The sequence below is a fragment of the Macaca thibetana genome, chromosome 12 (genome assembly GCF_024542745.1).
Source record: "Macaca thibetana thibetana isolate TM-01 chromosome 12, ASM2454274v1, whole genome shotgun sequence".
NCBI lineage: Eukaryota > Metazoa > Chordata > Mammalia > Primates > Cercopithecidae > Macaca > Macaca thibetana.
In genome coordinates this window covers 52,660,064-52,685,693 of record NC_065589.1, presented here as the reverse complement: position 1 = coordinate 52,685,693, position 25,630 = coordinate 52,660,064, and the positions used below count along the sequence as shown (strand labels likewise).

At 39.8% G+C, this 25,630-nt stretch overlaps 1 protein-coding gene across 3 annotated transcripts in view; it reads left to right on the top strand.

Annotated features, from left to right (window-relative positions):
* Window positions 1-25,630, top strand: part of C12H2orf88 (chromosome 12 C2orf88 homolog) — a 59,585-nt gene that overhangs the window by 23,096 nt on the left and 10,859 nt on the right. The window contains exon 2 of one of the 3 annotated variants that reach the window (XM_050751932.1): window positions 934-1,058. The exons of 1 other annotated variant lie outside the window; for it this stretch is intronic. The gene's annotated coding sequence lies outside the window, so the exon portion shown is untranslated. Of the gene's footprint in view, window positions 1-933; window positions 1,059-16,850; window positions 17,095-25,630 lie in introns of those variants that run through there. One more of the 3 variants, XM_050751931.1, reaches the window with a different exon arrangement.

Sequence of the window (25,630 nt, the reverse complement as noted above, 5' to 3'; positions counted from 1 at the left end):
GCTGCTTATTTAAGAGCCTTATTTAAGGTTTAACAATAATAAATACAATTCAAATTTAAGCTCTGATGGACATATCAGAGGATTCCTTTGGAGTTTTCTTATTTAAGACATTGAGCACATGGAAGCAATTTTTTTAGGAGATATTTTAACAAGAATATTTCTTGCCTGGAAAAAAAATGAAGGTAAATTTATAGCTGAGAAATTATATATTTGTCTAGATATTTGAGAGTAAATCTATTTTTCATATTCTACCCAAAATAAAAGAACAAAAGTTCTTATATAAGCAAATACTGTTAAAAAGCAAGTGGAGTGCATTATATTAAATATGCATAAGCCTGTTTCAGGATTGACCTCGCCAGATTATTGGATCATCTTGATGTAAACATTATGCAACCAATGTGTTTCTTGATTTTATAGTTGTAGAAATTAGATTTTTATTAGATCATCCAGGAGATATCAAGTCCTATAAAATGGAGTCTTGCCCTGTGATTTACAAATCTGAGATCTTAGCCTGAAATTCACAGTACTTCCTAATATATTTACAACTTCCTTTAGTTTTCATCTATTTAACAGACATATCTTGAGTTCCCACTGATTACCAGGCACTCAACTAGGAACTGGGAATACTTAAAATACATCATTTCTGCCATTTGAGTGAGGATACTAAATACAATTTATTATAATTATTTATTGTTATTGATACATACATAAAATGTAGTAGGAAGATAGGGGAAAGAGCTAAATCAATGACTTAGTATAACTAGGCCCTTTACTACTAGCTGAATGACTCATTTCCCCATTTTCCAGAAAGAATATGCATGAATTTTAACCAATAACATTATACTAAGTTCCATGTACTCATATGTTTGCATTGTATAAGTTTTTAAACCAGTGATTTTAGGATTCAGATTGCATCTATTAAATCTTTTTCAGCCTTCACTTAGAAAGGGAACATGAGAAGCACTGAAAAGCAAGGCACTGTGATCTACACAGAAACCATATATTGGGCTCACAGCTACTGAATGAGACTGACTGGTGGAGACAGTTTAGTGAACCTGGTAACTTCAGGGTTTTTTTTCTTTCTTTTAACTGCGAGACAGAATAGGTTAATTGGTGATTTATAGTGAAAAAATTCATTTAAAAATTGTTTTGTCTCCTTACAAGATATCTATTTGAAAAAGTTAGTCCTGCGATTCAATAGGAAGAAAAGGCTTTATTATAGTGTGATAGAAGTATGTCTCTTAAAAATAAAGGCAAATCGGTCAGATGTATTGGCTTATGCCTGTTATCCCAGCACTTTGAGAAGCTGAGGCGGGCAGATCACTTGAGCTCAGAAATTTGAGACCAACCTGGAAACATGGTGAAACCCTGTCTCTATTAAAAATACAAAAAACTAGCTGTGCATGTTGGCACTATGGTCCCAGCTACTGGGGCGGCTGAGGTGGGAGGATTGCTTGAGCCATGGGGTGGAGGTTGCAGTGAACCATGATTGCATCACTGTACTGCAGCCTGGGCAACAGAGCCAGACTCTGTCTCAAATTAATTAATTAATTAATTAATGGCAAATAAAATTTGTGATTTATTTAGAATATTGGTACTTGAAAATAAATTTTTTCAGTGATTCAATCTACCACAAATGTTTAATAATTCTTCAGTTAAGAATTATTCAGCCGTTTTCAAATATATTTAATCAGGTATTTTAGAGGAATGCTATTAGTTCTCAGATGGGCAGATTTTTGGAATATACAAAGTATGGAAAAACTTTCATAGGATAAAAAAGAATAAAAATAAAACTTACATTCCTTGAGTGCACAATATTTGCCAGATATTCTAATGTTAGCAGGCATTTCCAGTTTGGGAACTATTATAAACACAGATGTTATGGATAGTCTTATCTCTCAGAGTACATGTGCACGATTTTTGTTGGTTATACATCTAAAAATTATCATTTCTAAGTCATATCATAGGTATGTGTTAGCTTTAGGTGATAATACTAAGCATTTCCCAACGTGGTTGCCCCAAGTTTTCCTCTCATTTACGGTATAAAAGAATTCCAGAAGCATTTATTTCATCTTATAAGAACCAGAACCCTGATTATATTATTAGCATTAGAATTAAATTTAAAAAGTTAAGCCAAATAGAGACCAGGCCTGGTGGCTCACACCTGTAATCCCAGCACTTTAGGAGGCTGAGGCAGGTGGATCACTTGAGGTCAGGAGTTTGAGACCAGCCTGGCAAGCATGGTGAAACTCCATCTCTACTAAAAATACAAACATTGGCTGGGCATGGTGGTGGGCGCCTCTACTCTCAGCTACTTGGGAGGCTGAGCCAGGAGGATCACTTAAATCTGGAAGGCAGAGGTTGCAGTGAGCTGAGATCCTGCCACTGTACTCCAGCCTAGACAACAGAACAAGACTCAATCTCAAAAACAATACAAAATGAAACAAAACAAAAACTAAAACCAAGTAGAATTTCAAAAAATGAAAAAAAAATAACAGTAACAAAAATTAACCCAAAGCATGACCTAAGTTGAGAATTAGACATAGCTGAAGACAATTTATAGAACTTTCAATTTACAGAAATTATTCAATATGCAGCACAAAGATATAAAGATGGAAAATATAAGCAGTTAAGAGACATTGAAGGTAGAATGGGAAGGTCCAACATATGTCAGAGAGAAGTTCCAGGAGGAGAGAATGGGGGGAGGCAATAGTCAAAGAGATAATAGCTGAACAGTATTTATGTTAGATGATAGACATTAATCCTCAGATTTAAGGAACTCAGCAGATTCCAAACAGAATAATTAAACACCCATACCTACACATAAAATTTTAGAGCACCAAATATAAGAAAGAATATTAAAGAAACTATAAAGATTACCTACAAAGGAATTGAAAGAAAGGAATAATATCTTCAAAGAGCCAAGGGAACATTCCTATTGGTCTAGGCTTGAAAAGCCAGCTAAAATATTTCAGAAGGAATGTCAAAGAAGGTTGTGTTTAGAAAAAGAGTGAGTTTACCACTGAGATCTTGACAGAAAGATTACTAAAGAATGTACTAACTGCAGAAGAAACTTAAATCTAGAACAAAGGAATATTATATAAGAAGCACTGGTGAACAAAGAAATTAATATTATAAATGAAAAAGAGAAACATGCAAAGCAGTTATTTAAATAAAATATGAGAAAATAAAATGAGCAATGTAATGCTGATAGACTTTAAAACTTAGGGAAAATGGGAAATCATCTGGAAAAATACAGATTTCCAAAATTGACCCAGCATGTGTGAAACTTGAAAATGGGAAGGAATAAAAAAAAAAAAAAAACACTTTTTTTTTTTTTTTTTTTGCTGAGGTCTGCTACACTTTTGCAAAACAGATTGTTCCTATCTTATATAACCTGTTCCAAAGACTAAAATAAATGAAGTGCTTTCCAACTCATTTTACAAAACCATTATAACATTAATACCAATACAGGAGAACTGTTTAAAAACTATAGGCTGATATCACTCATGAACATAATACAAAAATAAGAAAATACATATGCAAACCAAATCCTGCAATGTATTAAAAAGAATTACAACCAAGTTTGGTTTATTCTAGAAATGAATAAATGATTTAGCATTTGAAAATCTATATAAGTTATCACATTAACAGATCAAAGTAGAGAAACCATTTGCTTATCTCTACAGATGGAAAAACTTATTTAAAAATCACCCATTCATAAAAATATCTTAGGAAAGTAGGAATAGAATGGGACTTCCTTAATCTGATTTTCTTAACTGCCAAATCCTACAACAAACATTGTAGTAAAACATGGAAATATTCCCTTTAAAAGCAGGAACAAAAATAATTCTGCCATTGCTACTACTATGCAATTATAGCCAGCAAAAAAAGAAAAGAAAAATGAATGACATCAGGGCTAGAAAGGAAAGACCAATTATTTATTTGATGGAACATTGTCTACATCGAAAATTTTTAAATTACAGATGATGTATTAGAATTATTGAAAGTTCAGCAAGTTTGGATACCATCCAAAATATAAGAAAAATATAGGGTATTAGTTTGTTTTTCACGCTGCTGATAAAGACATATGCGAGACAGGGCAATTTACAAAAGAAACAGGTTTATTGGACTTACAGTTCCATGTGACTGGGAAGGCCTCACAATCATAGCAGAAGGTGAAAGGCACATCTCACATGGTGGCAGACAAGAAGAGAAAAGAGAGCTTGTGTAGGGAAACTCCCTTTTAAAAACCATCAGTACTCATGAGATGTATCACGAGAACAGCACAGGAAAGACCTTTCCCCATGTTTCAATTACCTCCCACTGGGTCCCTTCCACAACACATGGGAATTCAAGGTGAAATTTGGGTAGAGACACAGCTAAACCACATCATTCTGCCCCTGGCCCCTCCAAAATCTCATGTTCTCACATTTCAAAACCAATCATGACTTCCCAGCAGTCCCCCAGAGTCTTAACTCATTTCAGCATTAATTCAAAAGTCTACAGTCAATAGTCTCATCTGAGACAAGGCAAGTCCCTTCTGCCTCTGAGCCTGTAAAATAAAAAACAAGTTAGTTACTTCCTAGACACAATGAGGGTAAAGGCATTGGGTAAATACAGCTGTTCCAAATGGGAAAAGTTAGCTGAAACAAAGGGGCTACCGACCCCATGCAAGTCCAAAATCCAGCAGGGCAGTCAAATCTTAAAGCTCCAAAATGAACTCCTCTGACTCCATGTCTCACATCCAGGACATGCTAATGCAAAAAGTGAGTTCCCATGGTCTTAGGCAGCTCCGCCTCTGTGGCTTTGCAGGGTACAGCCTCCCTCCCAGCTGCTTTCATGGGCTGGCATTGAGTGTATGCAGCTTTTCCAGGTACACGGTGCAAGCTGTCAGCAGATCTACTATTATGGTGTCTGGAGGATGGTGGTCCTCTTCTCACATCTCCACCAGGTGGTGCCCCAGTAGGGACTCTGAGGCCTGCAACCCCACATTTCCCTTCCATACTTCCCTAGCAGAGGTTCTCCATGAGGGCCCTGCCCCTGCAGCAAACTTCTGCCTGGACATCCAGGTGTTTCCATACATCTTCTGAAATCTAGGTGGAGGTTCTTAAACCTCAATTCTTAACTTCTTTGCACCCACAGGCTCAACACCATGTGGAAGCTGCCAAGGCTTGGGGCTTCCACCCTCTGAAGCAACAGCCCCAGCTATACCTTAGCCCCTTTTAGTCATGGCTGCAGTGGCTGGAATGCAGGGAACCAAGTTCCTAGACCGCACACAGCATGGGTAGCCTGGGCCTGCCCCACAAAACTATGTTTTCCTCCTAGGCCTCTGGGCCTGTGATGGGAGGGTCTGTCGTGAAGACCTCTGACACGTCCTGGAGACATCCCACCCCCACCCCTCCACTGCCCTCCCCACCCTGTTGTCTTGGGGATTATCATTTGGCTCCTCATTACTTATACAAATTTCTGCAGCTGGCTTGAATTTCTCCTCAGAAAATGGAATTCTCTTTTCTATGGCATTGTCAGGCTGCAAATTTTCTGAACTTTTATGCTCTGCTTCCCTCATAAAACTGAATGCTTTTAACAGTACCCAAGTCACATCTTGAATGCTTTGCTGCTTAGAAATTTCTTCCACCAGGTATCCTAAATCATCTCTTTCAAGTTCAAAGTTCCACAGATCTCTAGGGCAGGGGCAAAATGTCACCAGTCTCTTTGCTAAAACCTAACAAGAGTCACTTTTGCTCCAGTTCCCAACAAGTTCTTCATCTCCATCTGAGACCACTTCAGCCTGGATTTCATTGTCCGTATTATTATCAGGATTTTTGGTCAAAGCCATTCAACAAGTCTAGGAGTTCCAAACTTTCCCACATTTTCCTGTCTTCTTCTGAGCCCTCCAAACTGTTCCAAACTCTGCCTGTTACTCAGTTCCAAAGTTGCTTCCACATTTTCAGGTATCTTTTCAGCAGTGCCCTACTCTACTGGTACCAATTTACTGTATGAGTCCATTTTCATGCTGCTGATAAAGACATATGTGAGACTGGGCAATTTACAAAAGGAAGAGGTTTATTGGACTTACAATTCCACATGACTAGGAAGGCCTCACAATCATGGCAGAAGGTGAAAGGCATATCTTACATGATAGCAGACAAAAGAAAAGAGAGCTTGTCCAGGGAAGCTGGACAAGGGAAGGCCTTTTCAAGACCATCAGATCTCATGAGACTTATTCACTGTCAGGAGAACAGCACAGGAAAGACCTGCCCTATGATTCAGTTACCTCCCACCGAGTCCCTTCCACAACACATGAGAATTCAAGACGAGATTTGGGTGGGGACTCAGCGAAACCATATCATATAGCATTGCTGTATAGTCCCTTGTATCCTGCAGCTCAAGCTGGTGAGGTGCTCTGAATGTGAGGGACTATCTCACTAAGAGCATGAGGCACTCTGATAAAGATATGGAAGATTAGGGCCTGACCTTCTCAGTTTCACTGATAACAGAGTAACTAACACTTGCTGTGATTTACAAGATAGAGAAAAGGTCCAAAATTTGACATTAGAGAATTAGGTAGCCAGGCTTCTTATGAACAAATAACAGGGAAGCCAAGTTGGATATTTGCATTTCCTATTCCACCACATTTTAGGAGAAGATGTTTAAGCATTATGAAATATGATCAGCTACTCCCTCAGTGAGGTAATATGCATTTGCCTTTGGGGACTTGGGTTAGCATGACTCCACGTGGTAACACTGATTAGGCTTAGGTGGTTTGGGCTTAAGATACAGCATATTAGCTGGATGCTGTAAGAGTAGAACAAATGGCTTTAAGTGGCAAGACTTATCAGATGTGATTCTGTGGGAGAAATATTAATAGCCTTAAACTGGTACAGGTTGTTTTGAAATTAAGCCTGCCAAGACACTTGTTTGTCCTTGAAGAAGAGAACACAAGAAGATAGGAGCTGTTCAAATGTATTTTTGCAATTAAAAGTAATGGCAAAAACAGCAATTACTTCTGCACCAACCTAATGTAACAAAAATACCACAGACTGGGTGGCCTTAAACAACAGAAACTTATGTCCAGGTTCTGCAGGATGGGAAGTCGAGATCATGGGCGACAGCACAATTGGGTTCTAGTGAGGGCTGTCAAGGAGCCAGGGCAAGCAGGCTGTCTGGTTTCTGTTTTTATAGGGGTGCTAATTCCATCCTGAGGGCTTCACCCTCATGACCTAATTGCCTCCTAGAGTCCCCATCTCTAAACATGATCACATTGGGGATTAGGGTTTCAACATATGAATTTGGGAGCAGGGGGGAACACAAACACTTAGGCCATCATAGACTTACAGGGCTGATTCCTAGCTGAGTTATTTATTATGATCAGATGTGGTATAGATTTTCTCTGTCAGTGGCATATTGCCAGGAACATCAACTTTGGAACTGGGAAGAGACATACTTAGCTCTCTGAACTGTTTTTTCATCTTTTATGTATGCATATATTATTACCTGTTTTTCATGGTTTCGGGTTTTTGCTGTTGGGGATTCAATCCAAGCAATGTTAGTTTCCTTATGTTTCTGTCTCCTCATCCGCTGCCTCCCATCCCCCATCCCCAACCAGGACCCAAAGATGGACTATGTCATATTGATGGGTTTTAATTTTGCTCTTAGAAAAGAGAAGATAACTGATATTAATCATAGAAATTCCTATGAAGCTTTTTTTTTAATGAGACAGCAGCCTAATTGTTCACATGTAATCTCAAATTGGGATGATGTATTGTGATAAAGAGGTTAGATTCACTATTTTCTCATCACTTTACATAAATTAGATGTGTAGAGTCAAACTCAGTTTTCAGATCAGGCTGGTTGGGAGTCTGGAATGTTGATAAGAGACTGTGTACATTGAACTTCCTTGTACATAAAAACTGGGTAGTCTTAGATCAGATAAAGTAGCAATGTCTCAAGAATTGAACTATCTTTGGAACTGAGCTAACCACTCTCTTGGGAAATAAAATTTTAATTTAACTATCTGATGGGTTCCCAGGAACTGTCTTTAATTGGTGGCTAGTCCTTTAAATTGAGATGGTAATTTAGTTCAAAACCAGGAAGTATATTTGGGTTCTTAGAAAGACCTCTAGGAAGCCAATCAAACAAGCACCTTGTGTCCTTTCATATAGAGAATGGGTTATCCATAAATTGCCTCTTGTAACAATAATTCCAATTCTTTATTACAAAATGCAAGTAAAATAGAAGAAAAGTTAAAAAAAAAAAAAACAGTGCAATTCTCATACTGTTTTAAATATTTTACTGAAGGTGAAGGAAGGCCTGAAAATGAGGTCAAAAGAGGTGAGAAAACTGCACTAGTAGTTCATTTCCACCTAAGGACCCCTTAAAATGATCATGGTTTTCTTAGAGGTAATCCAAAACTATTCTATTCAACTTTTCAAAATGAAAATCATTTTATTGGACTTTTTTTCTGACTACAAGTATAATCAATCTGTGTTGTAAACTTTTTTTATAAGTTCAAAAAATACAAGCCTTTCTCTAAAATTCTTAGTTCTCACAGTCTCAGCTAATAACTTTACCTCGCTTTACTGAGCACTGACGTGATTCCATTTTTCTTCAACTCTATTCAATACATATATAATTGGTGGATATTTATTTCTCTTTTTTTGGCCAGAAAAAAAAATTCATATTACTGGAAATACTTAAACTCAATGGACAGTGGTTCCATTAAGTTTTAAGAGCTTCAGATCTTGGTAGTTAGTGGCAAGAATATCCACAAATAGACTAAGTTTAGGGGAGGAAATAACTTGCTGGGGAAAACAAAACATTTTCTTTGATTTCTTCGTTATTGTCTCAGGCACTGTGGTAGGCCAGGTCAATATACTTTTTCATCTGGATTTCTGTGGCATGATTGGTTCATGCCACTGATCTCTACCCACATGCTCAGAGTTGCCAGATTAACCCTAAATCTATTCAAGAACAATTTTTTACATCATTTTTACAATTTAAGAACTTTCAGTGGGTGTCTGTTACTTATGTTAACAAATCACCCTAGCTTGGCACCAGCGGGTTGAACATGCTTTGCTAGTTTATTCTCTCATAGATTCATTTTTTCCCGTCCATATGTGTTCTATCTGCTCTATGCTCATTGCCACACCTGTTCTTTGGCATAGGCTATATGCACTCATTCCCTTCTTTCAACAATTTAAATGCTAGCACTCATTCCCTTCTTTCAACAATTTAAATGCTAAGATCTTAGCATTTAAATTGTTGAAAGAAGGGAATGAGTGCATATAGCCTTACCCACGTTCCAAACTTACCCACTTCTCATTGACCTGTTATTTGCATTTTACAGTATTTTCTGTCCTCTCCCACTGTTATGCATTTACTAGTTTGTTTGCTTATAGCTACACTTTAGTTATTTTATAACTATCTTATCTCTGTGGCTGGCTGTATGTTGGAATTGCCCGTGTAATATGAAATATAATATCCATGGTATAGATCCTTGTCCAGAAATACAGAAAACCTAGAAAATATCATTGTTCAGAATACTTTATCGCCCTATTCAAGCCAAATATTCTACCATCAGAAGTCTACTAGTTTTGTTGACAACCCATCATTTTTCCAAATCTCCACACCTTTACAATGGATACTGCTCATAACAATTAAGGGATTAGGAATTAGATAGGAGGTTTGCTGCCTAGAACTAGGGCCAGATTTAGCAGGCCATTCTGAGGACACCTGAGATGTTGGAAAGCAACACAGAATAATAGAAGGAGCACTGGCTTTGGACTCAGGCCTGGGTTCAAATTCAAGTTCTAGTACATATTAAGTTACCTTACTTTTTCCATTTTTTCATATTTAAAACAGAAATTATACATACCTCACAATGCTAGTGTGACGATTAAATGAGATGGCATGGCCAGGTGCAGTGGCTCACGCCTGTAATCCCAGCACTTTGGGAGGCTGAGGCATGCAGATCACCTGAGGTCAGGAGCTGGAGACCAGCTTGGCCAAAATGGCGAAACCCCATCCCAACTGAAAATGCAAAAAAATTATCTGGGCGTGGTGGTGGGCACCTGCAATCTCAGCTACTCTAGAGGCTGAGGCAGGAGAATCGCTTGAACCCCGGAGGCAGACGTTGCAGTGAGCTGTGATCATGCCACTGCACTCCAGCCTGGGTAACAAAGAGAGACGCCATCTCAAAAAAAAAAATTAAATAAATAAAATAAAAATGAGATGGCATGTGAAGGGCTGTTATGGTTCTCAGCACATAGTAGATGCTCAATAAATAGTAACTATTATTATTATCTCTAAGTTAGAGTTAATTCTCCACTATATCCAATAAGGTTAGCAGTTAGGTGAAATATCACACACCATAAAATACGACTACATAGATAGTTTCTTATGTTGAATTATCTGGAATTCGTGAGTACCAATTCATTCAACATTTGGCAGTTGGTTTGCTTTCTAAGGAAAAATGTTCAAAAGATTGAAAACTGCCTCCTTAACCAAGGACCACAGCAGAACTCACTCTGTCCTCATAGAGGGCATATACTATAAGACGTCAAGATAATGCCTGTAGTGCTGGGATGAATGCATTTCAAATGCCAAGTGCATATGAATTTATATTGTGAAACAACTCCTAAAATGATAGAATCTTGGCTTTGAGAAATTTTATTCTTCTTTGTAAAAATCTCCCTCATAGCTTCCCAGATAGATCACCTGACTTCTGGTTGAAGGGGAAGCTCACCATTTCACAAAACAGACCATCGTCTTCTAAATTATAACCAATAGACAGCCCTCTCTTAATTAAATCCAGAACTTCCTGCTGTAGGATACAGTAAATTCCTCTTCAAAGTTTAGCCTGTTAACTTCCTTTAAAATTCAAGACGGAGAAAATTGTTAAGTACAATGAGTTCTGAGTTCCTCTCCAAAGAACCAATATGTCAGTATGTTCAGCTTCCCTGTTCTTTGTTCTCCATCTCAAAGTCTTTCTTGTTCTTTACGTCTCTTTGTCCCTAGTTTCAGTAAACAACCCCCTCCTACCCTCTATCACCTGCTCTGTCCTTAGTCACTTGCTCTGTCCTTAGTCATCCTTAGTCACCTGCTCTGTCCTTAGTCATCCTTAGTCACCTGCTCTGTAACCATCCTTCCCACCAAAACTACTCACCCTGCCACTCTGGCTCCTACCTTTGCTCTCTTTAAAATAGCCCAATCAGAATTAGCTTAGACTGTGTGGTCCAACCCTACCTGGGGAAAGACATAGCAGTAGGGACTAGCTGCATTAGGAATAAGCTCCCTTCCCCTCCCTTGTCTAGTGTGCTCTCGCAATTACTCCATCTGCAAAACACACCGTTCTATATAAGTAAATTGCCTTGCTGAGAAAACTTTTGCCTGAGTGCTATTTTCACTTGGCGGCACTGAGCATTTACTTCCAACACTGCCATGACTTCTTCCTGCTGGTTCTAGTACTGCCTGTCAGAGCAATGTAGATTAAATACAGTCCCTTGTCCATACGAATACCCCTCAGATCTCTCTTCTCATTCCCCTTAACTTCTTCAGGATAAATATTCTAATGTCTTCAGTTATGTGGCTATGCCCCCTTTCAAGGTATATTAGTCAAATATTTAATTTAAAAATCATGAGCTAATAAATATGTGAAAGTCCATAATTCCAGGGAGAAGCTAAACTATTTTGATCAAATTGGGACAGATTGTTATTAACACCCAAGGCAGTGAGACAATGGAAAGTGACTCATATTGAAAGGCACATATGCCCTAAGTAAAAAAACAAAACATGCAATATAATATGAAATTTGAAATAGTAAATTTTGGACCAATGGTTACTGCAGTATTTATCTGATTTTTAACTATGTCTTATATTCACATTTGTAAGCAAATAAAAGTTGGCCCCATCTTAACGCCAAAAATGGTTATCAAAATAAATGTAGGTGAAGACTTATAGAAGTTTGGATTCATGGGCCTAAGCAGTAATGCTTTTCTTCTCTGTTTAAACTGAGATGAAATGATATAAAGTACCAAAGCAAAGAATCATGCTCAACTCCACAAACATTTCATGCCTTCCATATGTCGGGTGCTGGAAATAAGTACATAAGATACATAGATTACACAGAGCACATAGTTCCTATCCTCAAGATGCTCAGAATTTGGTTGGGGGGAATGGTAGAACAAATATAGGTAACCATAAAAGACAACAACAATAACAACAATATCAGAAGCTTCTTTATTTCCAGGCATGTCTACCTCTTTGGGGATTGTTAAATCTACTTATACCATAGAAATATAGTGTCTATTAATGATGATTTAAAGATTTCAAAATGTATTTAAGTTCAGCATAAAGATCTTTTGACAGATCTTGTATAGGAACATGAGGCTTGTTTACTGACAGATGCACATCAGTAAACTTAAAGAGCAAACTCAACAGAAAAATGAATGCAGAACAACTTTAAGAAGCAAACAAGTGATAGGAAATAGACTGACAGTATAGTTGACAGCTTATAGAGTTGTAAATATAATGAGCAGAACTGGATTATACATGACACGGTCAGGAGATACTGTTCCACAATACTGTCATGCTCTGCATTAAACTCTTATTTGGAACTGTTCCCTAGTTTGGGTTGCCAGACATTTAGTTACACTTGGAGAACCAGAATGGGTCTAGAGAAGCCTGACAAATGGGAGTAAAGAAAATTCTGTGAGAAAAACTAAAGAATTTTTTTCTTCAAGAATGAGAAGCTTGGAGGGGCTATTTGATTTTCGTCTTCCACATAAGGAAGATAATGTCAATCACTTCTCACTTCAGTGACATAATGAATAAGACTACAATGGCCTACAGTACTGTTTAGAAAATTTAATTCATAAGAGCTTTTAATCATATCATGATATATATTAAAATACTATGGGAAACTGTCATGGTTTGAATGTTCCCTCCAAAATTCAGATGTTGCCGACGTGATAGGATTGAGAGGTAGGGCCTTTAAGAGGTGATTAGGCTTTTGGAGCTGTTCCCTTGTCAATGGGATTAAGACCCCTTTAAACGAGGCTTTTTGCAGCATTTAGCTAGGGTTCCCCACATCTGGAGGATCCAGCCCTCACCAGAAAACCTACCAAACCTACTGATGCCATGATCTTGGACTTCCCATCCTCCAGAACAGTGAGAAAACATACTTCCGTTCTTTATAAATTATCTAGTCTTAGGTATTCTGTCACAGTAGCACAGAATGTACTAGAACAGAAACTCTGCTGGTAGGTTTACATTTTCACTTGTTTGGCTGTACCTATACAAGGTAATCTAATGATTTCCAATTTGATACTGGGAAAATGGTAAATAAGAAGAGGTCTTTCCCACAGTGTCATTAAGGTTCACAACAAGGTTTTAAAGCCTGCTTGGGCATAGAAACAACTAGGAGTAGTAAAAAAGAGTTAAGGAAAAATTTCAGGAGCAAAGGATAAGACATCATTTTCTTTTGCTTTCTTTCTTTTCTTTTCTTTTTTTTTTTTTTTTGACACAGAGTCTCGCACTGTCACCCCGGCTAGAGTGCAATGGCGTGATCTTGGCTCACTGCAACCTCTGCCTCCCAGGTTCAAGCGATTCTCCTGCATCAGCCTCCCAAGTAGCTGGGATTATGGGTGCCTGCCACCATGCCTGGCTAATTTTTTGTATTTTAGTAGAAACAGGGTTTCAATATGTTGGCCAGGCTGGTGTCAAACTCCTGACCTCGTCATCTGCCCACCTTGGCCTCCCAAAGTGCTGGAATTACAGGCGTGAGCCACTGCATCCAGCCAAGACATCATTTTCATACCTACTCCTAGTTCTTCATCAAGAAATATTTTTAGGTGTCTTGAGTTACAGAAAGTGTTAAAGAATCAATAACACCATTTTTGCTTCTGAATTTTTAAAGCTTTTTATCCTAAAACCTTAATTAGAGTCTGACATGAAAATGTGTCTGTTGCCTACTCAGAGAAGATATCTGGGCCTCTCAGCCAAATCCAAATAAAATCTTAGCAAATATGAGATAAGTTCACTGTTTGGGAGAGATCATTTTAAATTGAACACACAAAAACTAGCACATAAAACCTGGATCAATGAGAAATATATGTAAGAAATAGCCATGTTTTCCAATAACCACTAAAAGTTTTTTTTTTCTCCCTAGACCAGTGGACTATTATTATATGAGAAACGAAGAGGCAGAATCTCAAAATGACTTTCCTCAATGGTCATACCTATGTGCTGTTCTATCAGGGTTCATATCCCATAATGGTATTTTTTTTTTCTGTCTCCTCAGTAAGTTTATCTTGTTTGCATTTAAATTTTCATCTGTCCGCTCAGTTGGCTTTGGCTTTTTATTTTGTAACCTGAGATAAGTTCTGGGCGTAGGGGTGGAGGTGATGGGAGCAGGTGGGGAATTAGTGTCATTTTCTATTCTTTATAAATCTTTTCTCTGATTTGCGTTACCTCTCTCTAGCGTACATGAGTTCTCTAGTCTCCATCTGAATGAACACTCGCAAACTATGCCAACTCCCTCTCCAGTCCTCACCACTTCATTATCAGAAAACAACTGAGACATTTGACTCTCTGATATGCTTGTAAGAATCCCAGGGCCTGGATCCTTCCTGACAAGGTCACATCATCTCACTGCTTAGAGTACTTTTAGAAACGAGGTCCCTTCTGCCTCACTGGCATAACCTCCCTTGCTTCTCCCAGAGGTGCAAGCTCTGACTGGTCTCCCTGAGGCAAAAATGGAAGTTAAAGGTGCTCCTTTAAGTAGAGAAACCAGTGGAGGGAGTCAGCTATGTACCTCTGTGGTCTGTCTGATGTGGAAGTTTCTTGGGGCCGGGGATGGAAATGGGAGTTCTTTACAGAGCAAAGAGTAAGTGAGTGCCTTGATTTGATTCTGTTAACTGCAAGTTTACTATTTAACACGCAATCCTCAATCCAGCTCAGTATTTCTTTCCTGTCAACAGCATGGACCCTTGCATTTGAGCATAACTATTTAGCATGGTGTGCCTGAAATACATAGAACTGAATAATTTGTTTTATGTAAGTATAATCAATTTGTATACATTAAAACTGATACTGGCTGGGCGCGTGGCTCACACCTGTAATCCCAGAACTTTGGGAGGCCAAGGCGGGTGGATTACCTGAGGTCAGGAGTTCGAGACCAGCCTGGCCGACATGGTGAAACCCTGTCTCTACTAAAAATACAAAAATTAGTCTGGCATGGTGGCAGGCGCCTGTAATCTCAGCCACTCAGGAGCTAAGGCAGGAGAATTGCTTGAACCTGGGAGGTGGAGGTTGCAGTGAGCCAAGATCGCGCCATTGCACTCCAGCCTGGGTGACAAGAGCAAGACTCTGTCTCAAAAAAAAAAAAAAAAAGAAAAAATTGATACTTATCAGACAAATCAATTCGTATAGGTATACTCACATTCTATGATTGCCAGGATGTACCAACTCCAATCCCATTAATCATACTAGCATGAAGAAAAATTACATTTCTGGGCCACTGCGTTTGAATATAACTTTAGCTAATTTAAGCCTGGAGAAAAATAAGAATGCTTGATTCATTTAAAATCTAAGAGATTCTGCGCTAGATTTTTGTATAACTTACATTTCTCAACTCTTCTGCAATCTAGGTTTATTTTTTACTATAATGTACCTTCAAAGAGCTAAGTCTCAGTTTCTAGATTGTTGGTTTTTTAAGTTCCATTCTCTTTCGTTGTACTGCTGAACTCTGGGCCTCTGTGTCCTCATCTGTAATGTGGAGTCAAAATTATCACTAAGGTCCCTTCAAGCATGAATTTTGCATTGAATAATCCGTTGTAGAACACAAGGAAAATAATGGTTCTTTTGTAGTGCTCTTGGGACTTTCACTATTGCTAAGAATCATGCTGGGCAGATGCAGGCATCACATGGATTGTGCGGGGAAATGTAACTGAATAATGGCCATGTTTTGAGGCAGTGATATTCAATGCTTTAAAAAGTGAGAAAATGGCCTTTAGAGATACTTTGTTTGAAAGAGAAACAAGCTTGGAAAATGTTCTTGAGTATTTCTGTATAGAAAAGTATAAAATGCATGTGTCCTTTAAATGTTTAAGTACTTCCAACACTTTTGGTTTGCATACTCATGGTGCAAATGAGGTGGGAAGGGCGGAATCCCTGGCCTAGCTCTGCAAGAGTGGGGTTTCAGGTCAAAGCAGGTCTGGCAGCTCAGCCTGGCCCGAGCGCGGAACCCTTAGCTGGGAAGGCCGCGGCCAGGCTGCGGGGCCCCCTGCAGGCCGGCTCAGCGCCGCGGCCTAGCACCTGTTGTCCCAAGGCAGGCCCCGCGGGGGAAAGGCCTTGGAGGGCAGAGCCCCCTCCCACCAGGGCGGAGCTCAGGAGAGTTCGCAGCCCAGGTGGCCGAGACCAGGGGCAGGGCCAGGGGCCGGGACAGCGAAATGCCTCCCTGGCTCTTTCTTTCATTGACCTCTGCGATGCCTCACTGGCTTCTGCTTTCATTGATCTTTGCGGGTCTGTTCCCGCTGCGGCGCCGGCAGCTGCTTGGTAGTTGCGGGGGGCGTGAGGGTGGTGGCCCAGACCGACCGGCTGACAACCCAGCTCCGCCCCGCCAGTCCCTGCCTCGGACCCTGCGCCTGAGGAAGTATCCAGGCAACCCTCTGCCACCCGAAATTCGTGGGCCGCTCCCAGAGGGCGCGCCCTGAAGCTGAGCGCCCCTAGGCGGCCGTCTGGGGGCCGGATGCGGGGCGCAAACCCGCGAGGAGCGCGCGGCGGGCGCGGCGGCGACGGCAGGAGGAGGGGCCGGGAGCCCGAGCGCAGCCGAAGGACGCCCCGTCCTCCACATGCTGCCACTTGGCTGAGCCGGGCGCCGGCGAGAAGGCGGCGCCGTTGCCCTGGCAGCTGGACTGCACTTTGCCCCCGCCGGGCCTCAGCTGCCGCCCGCCCAGACGCCAGCAAGCCCCCCTTACCCTGCAGCACCGCCCCGGGAGCTTCGGAGACCCGCCCCGGGCCTGAGCGCAGGCTGCCTCCGGGGTCCGCACGGCTGTCCGGACGTGCCATGGGCGCGCAGCTGCCAGGCGATGTGTAAGTGAACATCTGGGAGGTGGGTGACTGATGAAGGGCGACAGTGTGTCGGTCATTGTCAGCTGTGCCTTTTAGATTTTTCAATGGCAGAAACCCATGAGTTACAGGAGGCTTTAATTAAACGAGACCTTTCTTAGCCCGCTGCCGTGGATAGAGCCTCACATCTCCGTCCCCTAATGGAGAAGAGTTAGCCCCCACCGCCTCAATCTTGTTCTGGGCTTCCCAATGAAAGGTACCTCATTATGAGTTGCAATTCCACCCTGCTTCCTATCTGAAGAGTGAGTGAAGATTTTCAGGTGAGAGATTTGCTCATGAACATTGCATTGATATGCCAAGCTGTCAGGCTTGTGCTCTGAATGGCATATCATGAGCAAAGTATTAGCTCTTGTGCTCTTTGGAGCTGTGGGAGGCTGAATATTGAGGTGAAATGATGCAAATAAGAAATTAAGAGGAGTAGACAGGTAAGATCCTGCCATGAGTGAAGGGGTCAAAGCAGCAAAGCAGAACAATTGGCGTTGTCTCGCTTATGTCTCTGGTCTGACACCAGCCCCTCCCCTATCCTTTAGGGGATTACGTTAACATAAAATTGTAAACTAGTAAAGGTTCTTATCAAAGACCATCTTTTTAGGATCTAGTGTATGTGACAGCTCTCTCAGGGAAATTTTTAGATAAGAATTCAGAGGAATATGGAATCTACTTGTATTATGACAAAGTATAAATCAAACCAAGATCAACAGTTGGCTCTTTTTCCCTTTGGATGAGGCTGTTTTCAAGCACTTAATATGGCTATCATAAATAGATGGGAAATAACATTATTTATGCATTCTGCTTTCAAGGAGCATGGTCTGGAAGAATAATTTGTTTTAATTTTGTTTTGCCATTAAACAAAAATTATAAGCATTACTTATTTAGGTTCACACAATCTTGTAACAAAAGGGTGCTTTAAAATTGTAGACCAACCTCCAATCCATTTTATTATCTCCTCTATAGCACTCCTGACAGGCCAGCCACATTTTCATTGAACACTTCAGTGACAGGGAGCTCATTACATTTTGAGGGGTTCCTCCTTTTCTGTTGTTAGCAAGGCCTTGATTACGCTGAACTGACAACCCCTTAGGAAGCCGCACCTGTTTCTCATTAGTCCTACCTGGCGAATAGCGCTCCAACTGTGAACTTAGAAACAAGATTTTTCTGCAAAAAAGATCTGAAACTTTAGTCAGAGTCTGAGAAGGGTCCGTGACCCAAAAATAGTTAAGAAACGAAAGGTCTAAAGTGATACAAAATAATATTTTTGTCTCCTTTGCTTGACAGCCTTTCAGATCCCTGAGCCTCAGTTTCTCATCTGTAAAATGGGAATAATATGCTTTGTCTAACCCTAGGGTTACTGTGAGGATTAAATTAATAATCTTAATAAAGTACTTAGTAGAGGTGCCTAGGAGTCAGTAAATGTTAGTTATCTTCAATAAATACTAGTTTTTTATGTTTCCTTCCTTACCCACGACCCTTCTCTGTGCTAAAGATCCTTAGCCTAAAATTGAATTCAATAAGTCAGTGTAACCCAAACAGTGCAGGGTGCAATGAGTTGCCATCTTCAAATGAAATCATCTGTTGCTTAATTGGCATTTGTAGTAAATACACAGAAGTTGACTAAAAACCTCACCTCCATACCCCATGTGCTTTGCTGTCAAGCAAAGGAGACAAAAATAAAGGTAGGCTTTATTAATTTTTTAATTATGCAGTTAAGCATTTCTTGAATCTGATTTTTTTTTCTGTTGGCTTGTATTACTTAAAGCCTCTGTATGGTTTGCAGTTTGTTAGATAGATGTTTTCATCTTATGTCATTCATCATGTTAATTCTACTTTTCAGTTTTGTGTCACCTACACATTTGCTGAGTTTATTCACCAGACATTCAAGTCACTGACAATAGATAGGACATGTTCTTTTGCTATGATTGTGGTACCTCTAGAAACCTGTGGCACAGTAGGAATGGTCCTGGATTTTTGGAGGCTGGTTTTGGAGTCTGGCCCTGATACCTATTAGCTTTGTGACCTTGAGAAACTTATTTTCAGTATCAATAAAATGAGGTAACATTTGCCTTTCAGGGTGGTTGTTAAAATTCAAAGTAATGAAAGCGCCAGGTACAATATTGGCTGGAAATCTAGTTGGCCTTCAGTAGATTTTGCTTGAACTAATGAATTAGCTGGACTCAGCCCTTTCTTATCAAACTATTCTAGTCCATAGAGCAGTCTTCTCCATAAAGACATTATGAGAAAAATGTCTTGCTGACAAGATCTTGCATATTCCCTGATCTACCACAAAAGTAAATAACATGAGTTTAAAAATGAATGATTCTTAGCACACTGCTAGTTCCTAGAAATCCCCAGTCTTTCTCCCCACCCCCCATTGTTCCTTGTTTAATGTTTAAGTTTGAATTTTGCTAGAGATAGATGTCAAACTATTAGTCTGTGAAGTCTAGGAATTCTAATTCTTTCCTTTAGCTTTGAATATTAAAAATAAAAACACTGGGGGGGAAAGTTGTGTTTGAATCTGTAGCCTCTTGAGGCTGCCCTTCTTCTCCATGTTTTTCCAGAGGTTGCCAGGATAGTTCTGTGCTGACATCCGCAGGTTCTCCTGGTACCCTGGAATATAATTCACCAGAATGTGAAGGCATGGATTCTTTTAAAGTGACCTCTTCTTCTTGCACCTTAGTTCTCTCTTAGTGAGGTTTCCATGCTTTCCAGCTTGAAATCATTTGCTTTTAAGGCAGCAAAACAGTTGCTGAGCAGTTTTGTTTTCTTTCTCATTAGTTAATACGCCATCTATCCTTGGATTTGAGAATTTTAAAAATGAGCCTTTCTTACTACATTTTCCGTATAGTAAGTATACTATGCACAACATGCACTAAGTCGGTGGTTGAGAAATAGAACCACTCAAGGTGTTATAATGTTGAAAGTTTTGGCAGTAGTAAATAACTCTAATCAGTACCTCACATGCGAAGAGCCTTGTATTTTAAGAATGAATTTATTCCTTGTAAGTTAAAAGTTGTGAAATTAAGAGTGTTTCACAAGGGGCTGAAGGTAACATAAATTACTGAAGCTGAATGGGAGGGAGTAACAGATATGTGACCCCAAGAGTGAATGCCTAGCTTAGAAGTATTCTAATTCAGAACAGTTTCAACACTGCACTGGCCCAAACACTACTGCAAGTTTGTAGCCTTTGCATGTAAACAGCCTGCAAGAGGCAGAACTATGGAAATGTCACTGTTTTATTCCCAACATCTAACATACTGCAGGCATATGGAGAGTTGACAAATGGGAAAACTTTAATAAGCATTCATTAGTCACCTTGATGTAGAGAACTGTTCTGTACAAAATAAAGAAAAAAAAAAAACTCCTGCCTTTGAGGAATATCTAATCTCATTTGGGGAGACAGCATTTATACATTAAAGACGAGACTTCAGTTCAAGAACAGAATTCTGAGGAAGGGTGGGAGGAGGACTGGGAAGTCTGCAGGAAGGAGATGGGGCTTCCGCTATCCTCAAAGATAGTACTTGGGTTTAAGTAGGGAACAGGAAAAAGGGTGCTGGGTGGAGATAAAGGCGAGGTGGTGTGTTTCAGCTTAAAGGAGGACTAGGAGTAGGAAATGAGCATGGGTGAGCCAAGCTGACCCACTTGATGGGAGAGGAAATTTCCTTGTATTAGTGAGAAATTAAGTCCATTGGGTAAAAACAGGGCTTTAAGAAAATGTTTATATTAAATGTACCTCTCTTCCCCCTGAGACACTGTACTGTTGGCCACAGAAAATAAGAGCCCTACAATAACTCCTTAGGTAAAGAAGTGGAGTATATGGATCATGAAAGAACTATGAAACTTTAAATGGCAAAATTTTCTGAATTCTTGGTCCTCTGACCTAGAGTCCTAGTGAATTTGAACACTATGTTCTTCCATGTTTCTATACCAGAGTAATGATTCTTTTCAGTGCTCGAAATTACATATACTGCTGCCTAGAACTTAATTCAGCGCATAGCACTTAACACTCTTTTATTAATTTATGCCTCCTACTTGTTCTAAAATGAAGTGGTTTTACTAAAGACTAATAGAAATTGAATCTGTAGGGGAGGAAAAATGCTCTTCTACCCTCTTAGGTTTGTGACCAAGGCCTGTGAATCAAACTGATAAAAGAGTAATGGCATAAATAGAACAGATTTAAACACACACATGCACAGGAGTTTGCAAAAGAAATGTGACTCAAGGAGGTGGTTAGAATTTGGGGCTTATCTGCCAACTTAACAAAATGATAAAGCGAGGAGAGGTTCTAGATCAGGTTTTCTTAACTAGTTGGTCAGAGCTCCTTTTCATTTTTCTGTGAGGATTTATATTATGGTGCTGGAGGAATTGCTGCAGATTGAAGGTCAACATTCATGGTCATAAACAGGAGTGGCCAGATGAAGCCACCTGGTAGCCAGAGTGACACCCAGAAGGGCTTAGGGAAATACCTGCTTGAGTATGTGTGTGGTTTTTATCCTCTACCTGGAGGACCTGGTAAATAAGATGAAGTATTGATACCTGGACTTAAGACATCTATCTCCTGTTCAACAGTTAGTCTATCATCTAATTGTTCCAAATCCTAAATTACTGTTGTCATTCTTAGATTATACTTCTCTTTCCTCAATTATAATCTGGAGATATAATAGAACACTTAATAATTAGATGTTAGTAGCTTTAGGAGACACTGGAGAGAGAAGGAATGGAAATAACACAGAACATGTTCCATGTTCCAAGGAAGTTCTAGATGCTTTACATATAGAATCACAATTTTTATTTTTCTGAGACGGAGTCTTCGCTCTGTCACTGAGGCTGGAGTGCAGTGGCGTGATCTCGGCTCACTGCAACTTCTCCCTCCCACGTTCAAACGATTCTCCTGCCTCAGCCTCCCTAATAGCTGGGATTACAGGCGTGTGCCACCACACCCAGCTGATTTTTAAATTTTTATTAGAGATGGGGTTTCACCATGTTGGCCAGGCTGGTCATGAACTGCTGACCTCAGGTAATCCACCCACTTTGGCCTCCCAAAGTGCTGGGATTACAGGTGTGAGCCCCCGTGCCTGACCAAAATCACAATTTTTAGATGACTGAGGTAGAGCCCAGTTTACAGATAAAATCATACCATACCGCTTTATTCAGGTTTATTAGAATCTCAAACATTGTCTCCATTGTCTCATTTCTTAACAAGGTTATTTTCTCTGCCACTCTATTGAGAAATTTTGGCCCCAAGAGTGACCACATGGAGTCATCCTGAGCCCATCCTGTCAGTGAGCAGCTGTACACTGTGTGTGCTCTAAGTGCCTGAGGACAAAACCAAATTCTCCATTTCTAAGGACCCTATAGTAGTGTTCTTTTGGTGACCTTCATACTGACCAAAGTCATATTTACAGTATTTTGTAGCTTTTACTTTTTGGTGAAAGACTAAGAACATTACGTTTAAATTGTGTCCATTTCTGTTTGCCTGTTTAACCAGTGTCATTGGATCCTGCTGTGAATTTATAGTCCAAGTGAATGATTCTCAATACTCCCAGTACAAAGACTTCCATTTACTGTCCAGTTTTCACAGAGCCCTACAAGAAAATATATTCTTTCTCAGTATCCATTATTAGAGAACACATAATGACAAACATATTACTAGAAACTGAGTTACATATATTTTTTATACTTATTTTTTATTTTTATTTTTTTTGAGACTGAGTCTCACTCTATTGCCCAGGCTGGAGTGCAGTGGCTCACTGCAAGCTCCGCCTCCCAGGTTCAAGCGATTCTCGTGCCTCAGCCTCCTGAGTAGCTGGAATTACAGGCACCTGCCACCACACCTGGCTGATTTTTGTATCTTTAGTAGAGACAGCGTTTCACCATATTGGCCAGGCTGGTCTCGAACTCCTGACCTCAGGTGATCTGCCCACTTTGAGTTATGTTTTAATGAATTGGTATTTCTATTAATCACATCTACACTGAAATTGGAAAGAAAAACTTTTTGAAAGATTATAACATGGTTTTTATTACATATTTACATTAATTCAGGGTGAGACCAATTTTAAGCCATAACTTGAGATATAAGGCATTAGAAACCTGTGTAAAGGCTTAAGAATATGACATAAAATGGGACAAAGGTAAAATAAACCATCTCTGTTAATCTAGTGTTTAAGATGGACTTCTTGGGAGTTACAGCCTATTCGTTTACAAAGCAGATTTTGGAAGTTACTTTTTTTTTTTTTCCGGCTAGTTTTGTTTGGGTCTAGCTTATGTCCAAATTATGGCCTTTTTGTGATACCTTCCACTGGCATATTCCCAAGAAATTTACTCCTTTTGATGACACTGCACCCAGAATGGAGGAACACAGCTACGAAATGAACTACAAAGAATGGGCTAGCCAGGCATGTTGGCTCACACCTATCATCCCAGCACTTTGAGAGGCCAAGGCAGAAGGATCAGTTAAGGCCAGGAGTTCATAACCAGCCTGGGCAACATGGCAAGACCCTGTCTCTACAAAAAATATAAAAAATTACCTGGGCATGGTGGCATGTGCCTATAGTCGCAAGTACTCAAGGGGCTGAAGCCAGAGGACAGTTTGAACTCAGGAGTTTGTGAGGCTGCTGTGAGCCACAACTGGCCACTGTACTCCAGCCCAGGCGATAGACTGAGAACCTGGCTCTAGGAGGAAAAAAGGTGGGGAGCTGCAGTAAATCACATTTTTTCTTTGACGGACCCAACAGAAGCCCCAGTTGTTGCTAGACCTCTTCCTGAGGATACTGTCAGGGCTCGTTCTATATTTTTAGTGCTTTGAGGCTTCAAATAACATTGAAACACATAAAGGGGCTTTCTTTTCGTCATGTATGACTGTAATGTGTATGTATGTGTCTGTGCATTGTGATCTGAGGGGTAGGGGACAGAGGGAGAGGGAGTGGTGGGTGGAAGGGCACTGTTAGATGTTCTTACAGCCTGAATAAATTATATTCTCTTTCTCCTTTTGATTGTTAATTTTGGAAGCACTTACATTCTATGGACACAGGTTCCAAACACATAGTAGACACTCAATATAGACTGGTTGGATGGTTAAGGGATGCTCTGATAGTTTTTTGGTGTATCTTGAGAACTAAGGTATAAAAGGTTGATTTAAATATTTTTGAGAAACTGTGTTTTTTAAACATTTTATATTTCTGTAATTAGCCAGTTAAAATGACAAGAAGGCCAAAACACTTTTGCTGGTTGATATGCAGCATTTAATGTATCACACCTTCAACTGATGACCATAGTAACTTCCCAAATGAATAAGACTAAAAATTAATTCAGGACAGCTGATCACACCTGCTAAGGCTAATCATAGCTGCCTAGCCACTGACTTGCATTAATGGCTAACACTGTTGAAACTTTATTTCCTCCTTATGAATCAACTATCTTATTAGGAGTGATTGAAATTATACAAAGTTTGTTCTTCAATGGCGTGCAGGCTTGTACTGTAATTGCCTTTTAAGTATTTAAAGTTCTGTATTGTAACTGCCTTTTAAGTATTTAAAAGTATTTAAACAGCTGCTACCATGAACAGTAGATGCTGCACATGAACTTTTTTTCCCCCTTGGCCCTTACTTTAAGGATCATGCTTTTTTATTCATGATAAAACTTAAGAGGCTTCTGTGGAATGGAAACTATAGCACGAAAATCTGATTAACAAATATGTGGTGGCAGTTTACTAATCCCATTCAATTAAGGCAATTGCACCTTCTCAGCATGCCATGAGCAGTTCCATTAGATAGCTAGTTACTGGAGCAGATGATTACCTAATTACATGAATATATCAGTGTCATTTTTCCCAACACAGGACTTGAAGGCCAGATTTGACAACTAGTCCTGGAGCAGTAGTACCCAGAGACCTGTTTGGGAGACTGGGAAGGTCTGGGCCATCAAGTTCTTGCTGATAGTCCAGAGATCAGGTCAAGGACAGGGGCAATGAGAAGAGAGAAACAGAGACCCTGGGAAGGAGCTATCTTGGTCTTTACTGGCAAGAATTAACTTCAAAGTTGGGACAGAGGTTCTGTAAGTTCAAGAAAGAGAGAAAGTTAACACTTAAAAACATAGGCTGGATTGGATAAAGTATTGTTGGAGCACTTTTAGAAGAGGCTGGAATTCGGAGTGACAGCTCCATTCTTATTTGCCATGTGAACTCTGGGTCAGCAAGTGAAAGAGCCAGACCTATCTGCCTGTTTCATCTGTTAGATGGGAAGAAATGATAAACAACATAAATTAGTAAGCAGATGTGATAAGTAACTGAAGAACGGTTGTTTTCTATACTTAATAGATATGGCTAAACCAGCTGAAGGTTAACAACATAAATATTTTACTATCTAGGTATTTTTTATGTCCGATACTCTAGAAATATGTGCAAATTAAAGTGTGGTGGGGATGAAATATTACTAATCTGGTTCCTTGGATAAGGTTATAGATCCCTCTCCCTACTGTACCCTCCTTAGCTACAAGTTCAGGAACAGCA